The 6217-nt window shown below is 44.4% G+C and overlaps 1 long non-coding RNA gene across 1 annotated transcript; it reads left to right on the top strand.

Annotated features, from left to right (window-relative positions):
• Window positions 1–845: 845 nt before the first annotated feature.
• LOC145551118 (uncharacterized) lies at window positions 846–1711 on the top strand. The gene is made up of 2 exons (XR_014086935.1): window positions 846–1026; window positions 1094–1711. It is a non-coding gene; the product is annotated as an uncharacterized LOC145551118 (long non-coding RNA).
• Window positions 1712–6217: the final 4506 nt, after the last annotated feature.

Below are 6217 nucleotides of genomic sequence, written 5' to 3'. Positions count from 1 at the left end.
CAGAAAAAAATGTTCAGTATTTTTTTTTTTTCAGCTGAAAAAATTATAACTCCCTTTGTAATCCACCAGCAAAATGTTCCTCTTCACTTTGATGCTTGGGGTGCAGTTTCTACTGGAAGGCAAGGTTTAAAAAAAAAAAAAAAAAAAAAAAAATCACATTTAATATTATTCTGTTATTTAGCGTTTTTCTCATTTAATTTACATTTTCTCCCATTAAAAATTACAATAATAACCTAATTTCCTGCTGAGCCATTCAAACTTTTACTTCCCACTCTGTATACATTCAGCATTTTTTGTCTTATAAGAACAGGATATTGTTATTTCCTTTTCTTTAACAATAAAAGTGCATTTTTCTCTTTTTTTTAATTAGCTGACACCCTGAAATGTTATGTTTATCAAGCAGCCCTGAAATTTGTACTGAGAAAACAACCGAGTGTCCCTCACAGAATGATCGTTGTTCAGCAGTAACAACTGAACTCGCAATTAAAGGTACGTCTTTCTGTGGTTTCCAGTTGTTGGTTATTAGTTTGGCAACGTCTTACTTAAAATGTGTGTTATTTGACTGTAGGTGGCGTAGTGGTTCCTACTGTCAACTTCAAAGGTTGCATGATGCCTGAACATGGTGTTGAAAATTCAATCAACTACGGAACTTGCAGTGTGCTGAAAAATGGCGTCTGCTGCAGTGGAGACCTCTGCAACGCTCAAATACCTGGTAATTAATTAATTTCTTGATGACATTTTTCAATACTTTGCACAAATTTAATTTACAATACTCACAAACGTTTTGCTTCTCTAAACGTAGAGCATTTTAAGCAACCATTGTAGAAGTGGCCAAAAAGTAGATGTAGCCGGGGCATATTGTCCCGCCCGAAGGTGTGCTGCTGCGCCCTCTTCCTCTTGCCCATATATGGAAGACGCTGTGGCGGAGCGCAGCTGGCTTGTTAGGGAGACAGGTAATCGGCATCTACATTTAAAAGCGGGTAGATCGCTGAGGAGATCAGATGCAGGCTGATGACTCGTATAGAGGTATGTTTAACACTGATCGCGAGGTGGGTTTAGAATTGATGTCTGATTCTGCCATTGATGGTTATAGGAAACGCACTTGGTGACGTCGAGCGCCGTTTACTGGTTTCACTTTAGAGAAGGTACGAACCGTTTCTTATTTTTCTGGCTGCTTAATGTTCTTGTCTAACTTGATTTCTTTTGTGTGTAGGTTGGCCTGCTACTGTTTCAGTTTTTGATTTGTTTCAATTTCATTTCTTTGTTTTACTTTTGTTACCTTAGATGGTTATTGTTGATTTAAAAGAACTTTCCTTGTGTTGCTGCTGTTTAGGGAAAGGGAGTTTCTATTGTGGCCTCCTGGCTTGTTTTAAACTGGGACCTATGCTGTCCCTGGGTCCTAGGCTGTTTTATTTAGATTGAGACTAGTGGAAGGGAGGTTTTTTTTTCTTTTCTTTGTATTCACCAGGAATTGTTGTGAGTGTGCTTTTGTTGGGGAACACTCGGGTGTATTTAGTTGTATGTGTTTTCTTTATTATTCCTCCCCAAACCGTCTAATTTTATTTAATCAGGTTTTAAATATTCTTCAGCTTTAAGGATCTCAGGACCAGCATAGACTCCCACTTTTAGAGTGGTCATTTGGTAAATAAAATAAAGTGACTATTTATTTTTGCTCAACTTTGTGAATTCAATAAACTGTTTGTAATCTGCAGCAGTGCCTCTGTCTATATTTACAAACTTATCTGTGTGATCTGGTAAAAAGAGGGTTTAGAGCGGTACTCAAGGTCACAATCTGGCGTTGTTGGCAGGATTTTGTAAGACACTGGCACATGCTTGCAGGGGTTTGTTTTATTAAGTTGAGTAGGGCTAGGTAGGAGTTTTTTTTTTTATTTTATTTTTTTTTCTTTAACTGAAACGGTAGCAGGTTCGGCAGGGACACGGAGTCTGATCGTTCCGTGGTGGAACGTGAGAGGAACACTACGCTAGGAACCATGGAGGAGCAACTTCAGGAGCTGAAGGACATGATGCACCACCTTCAGGTGGAGAACCAAGAACTTAAGGAAAGTTTATGGCTGATCAAGACTCTTTACCATCTACCTCTAGTGGTGTGAGAGGGAAGTGTCCCCAACCTGTCTCTGCAGCGGAAGTACCTGTGATGGAGCGGCTCTTTACATCCCAAGGGAACGTAAATGTCCTGTTTTCAGAGGTAATGTTGGGATCGGGGTTACGGATTGGATGGAGGAGGTCCGATCCAGTGTACGGGCCAGACATCTATCTCTTCTAGACCAAGCCTATTTTGTGTTTGATCACCTGGAAGGTGAAGCCAAAGAGGAGATACGATATAGACCCCGGGCAGACAGAGAGGACCCTGAACGCATTTTTGCCATTTTGCAAGAACTGTATGGTTGCTCTAAGTCTTATGTAACTTTGCAGGAAGATTTTTTTTCTAGAAGACAGGAAGAGGGTGAATCATTAAAGGAGTTTTCTCATGCACTGTTTTGTTTAATGGAAAAGATTACTGCCAATGCACCAAATGCTGTTGCTAATGATGCTGTGCTTTTGAGAGGTCAGTTTGCTGAACATGTTCTTGATCCTACCTTACGTAGGGAACTGAAAAAGCTCATTAGAGAAAACCCAGAGTTTACACTTTTGGACATTAGGAGGGAAGCAATTAGGTGGGAACAGGAAGGACAACCAGCTGAAGTCAGAAAAAGAAGCTATTCTGTACCATCATATTGTGCCTTACACAGATCCCAAAGTAGTAGACCAGATTTAGAAGTTGCTTCAAGGGCTTCTGATTTGTCAGAAATGAAGAAAATGCTGTTAAAGCAACAGGAACAGATCAATCTGCTCTCTCAAATGTATTGTTGTTGCAATCCACCTCAAGGTTTCCGCACCCAAATAGAACAACCCCTATTATTTGCAGGCGCTGCCAGAAACCTGGTCATATAGCCAGAAACTGTAACCAACGAGGGTGAACGCTGCCCGCAGCATCCAACTCCATTGCAAGGAGAGTCTGCAACTGCTTATCAGCAGGTGGGAACTAGCTCCTTCTGTCTTGTTGAGCCACAATTCAGAAGGGAGCGGTCATGGCTCAAGTGGTCTTGAAAATAAATGCTCAGGGTCACTGTTGGTTGGCCAGTGTCCCACTGTGCTGGTGAAAATGGGGGATGTTCCACTTCAGTGTCTTTTGGATACTGGTTCCATGGTGACAACGGTTACGCAGAGTTTCTTTAGCCAACATTGTCAGGGCCCTTTGCAGGCCTGCTCTTGGCTTGAGCTTCATGCAGCCAATGGGCTTAGCATCCTTATGTTGGCTATTTTGAAACTGATGTAGAGGTGTTGGGCAGGGTGGTACCCAGACGTGGTGTTCTGGTTGTGAAGGACCCAGTGGAACATTCCCTCAGTCTACAGTACCGGGTGTATTGGGTATGATGTTATTAGAGAATGTTATAATGAGCTCTTTAAACAACATGGTGCTGCTTTGTTTGAATTACCCACGATCAGTCAGGCTGGATCTTCATGGCGCATGGCCTTTCAACATTGTCAAAGTGTCCCAGTACAAACTGTTTGCCCTAAATGGGAATGGTTCGATTAAGGGGTCGCAGGCCAGTTAGGGTGCCTGCTGGCACTATAAGGGTTATTGATGCTACCTGTTCTCGAGTCGAGTTTGACGCTATGGAATCTGGACTCTTTGAACCACTTGTTCATAAAAGTTGCCTCCCAGCAGGGGTGTTGGTGTCCCCAGCATTAGTGACAGTGGTTAGGGGGGTCACTTACATCCCTATTGTTAATGTAGGTCAGGTGGATGTGGTTCTTCATCCACGTACTCCAATAGGGACTTTAGGCCCTACTAACATTGTCAATCTCCCAGAAGGTGTTACAGAGGTGGTTGGCTCAGTGCAAGCTACTATTTCTTCTCAGCTCAGTTCCGTTGCACCTTTGTCAGACCCATTATCGGACTTGGATTTGTCAGCTTTGAATGACGCAGAACAAGAGAAGTTAGGTCTTTGTTAAGGAAATATGTGGATGTGTTCTCTGCTCATGAGGGTGATTTGGGTTGCACAGATCTGATAACCCATGAAATACCATTGCTAGATGATGCACCAGTACGTCAGAGGTTCAGGAGGATTCCTCCCTCAGAATATGAGGCTGTAAAGACCCACATTCGGCAGCTGTTGGATAGCCAGGTGATTCGTGAGACCAGTAGCCCCTACGCCTCCCCAGTTGTAATTGTCAAGAAGAAGGATGGGAGCATCTGCCTGTGCATTGATTATAGACAACTCAACAGTAAGACCCGCCGTGATGCCTTCCCTCTACCCAGAATAGAGGAGACCTTGGATGCTCTGTCTGGGGCTGTGTGGTTTTCCACTCTTGACCTAGCAAGTGGATATAATCAAGTGCCAGTGGCTGAACCTGATAAGATGAAGACTGCTTTCTGTACACCCTTTGGTTTGTTTGAATTCAATAGAATGCCATTTGGTCTGTGCAATGCCCCTAGTACATTTCAACGATTAATGGAGCGAATGTTTGGGTCCCAACATTGTCAGTCTCTGTTGTTATATTTGGATGATGTTGTGGTTTTCTCTTCTTCAGTCGATGAACATCTGCAACGCTTGGAAGCTGTGCTAGACCGTTTGAAACGGGAAGGATTAAAAGTGAAGCTCGATAAATGTGCTTTCTTTAAGAAGGAGGTCAAGTATCTTGGTCATGTTATTTCCAGCCATGGGGTGTCCACAGACCCAGATAAAACCTCTGCTGTAAAGGACTGGCCTCATCCCACCACAGTTTCACAGCTGAGATCCTTCCTGGGGTTTGCCAGCTATTACAGACGATTCGTTGAAGGATTTGCCAAATTGGCAGCGCCACTCCATCGACTGGTTGCCGAGATGCAGAGGACACAAGTCGTCAGCGACAACAGCACTTGAGTGACCACTGGTCAGAAGACTGTGAACAAGGCTTCAGTCAGTTGAAAACAGGTTGGTTGATGCACCTGTTTTGGCATATGCAAACTTCTCTTTGCCATTTATCCTTGAAATAGATGCCAGTTACAGCGGCCTAGGAGCAGTACTCTCTCAGGAGCAAGAAGGGAAGATCCGCCCAGTTGCATTCGCTAGCCGAGGACTCAGACCAGCTGAGAGGAACATGTCCAACTACAGTTCCATGAAGTTAGAGTTCCTTGCATTAAAGTGGGCCATGACGGAGAAATTTCGAGATTATTTGCTGGGTCAGCAATGTATTGTATGGACTGATAATAATCCCCTCAGCCACTTAAACACAGCTAAATTGGGGGCAACTGAACAGCGCTGGGCAGCACAATTGGCAGATTTCAACTTTTCTATCCGTTATAGATCAGGCCGGTCAAATGTGAATGCGGATGCCCTTTCAAGGAAGCCACCAGCTGTAACACAGGCTGACATTTCTCTGCCTGGGAAATGTCAGCCTGCTCGGCTGCTTCCTTTGATGAAGCAGCCGAGCTGTCCAGATGTAACCCAACATGTGCTCCAAGCTGCAGTGTCTGTGTTCCCGGCTCACGCCCCTGAGGACATCATTGCACTCCAAGAAGCTGATCCTACTATAAGTGCTTTTCTAAAGTTGTGGAGGACACAGAGACGTCCAGATAAAGCAGAGAGGGCCAGTCTCTCCTCAAAGGTCCTGGAGCTGCTTCGACAGTGGAGCAAGGTGGTCCAGCTGAATGGCCTGTTATATCGCCGTACACAGCGTCCTGATGGGGCTGAGGACATTCATCAGTTGCTGCTGCCAGATTCCTTGAAGGAGGAGGTGATGAGACAGCTTCACCAAAGTCATGGGCATCAGGGAGTGGAGCGGACCACGGAGCTCATTAGGGAGCGGTGTTACTGGCCTCTGATGTACAAAGAGATTAGAGATTGGTGCCAACAATGCGAACGCTGCACCTTGGCTAAAGCTACTCACCCCCAGGCACGGGTGGCCATGGGCCATTTATTGGCCTCAAGACCAAACCAAGTCTTGGCGATAGATTTCACCTTGCTGGAACCATCACAAGATGGTAAGGAAAATGTTCTCAGCATGACTGATGTGTTTTCAAAATTTACCCAGGCTGTAGCAACCAAAGACCAGAGGGCCTCTACTGTTGCTAAAGTTCTTGTACAGGACTGGTTCTACAAGTTTGGTGTTCCAGCAAGATTACACTCTGATCAGGGCCGTAATTTTGAAAGCGCTTTGATCCACCAGTTGT

The sequence above is a fragment of the Poecilia reticulata genome, chromosome 3 (genome assembly GCF_904066995.2).
Source record: "Poecilia reticulata chromosome 3, P_reticulata-male-v2, whole genome shotgun sequence".
NCBI classification, from domain to species: Eukaryota; Metazoa; Chordata; class Actinopteri; order Cyprinodontiformes; family Poeciliidae; genus Poecilia; species Poecilia reticulata.
Note: the sequence above shows the minus strand (reverse complement) of the source record. Positions and strands in the feature narration are given on the sequence as shown.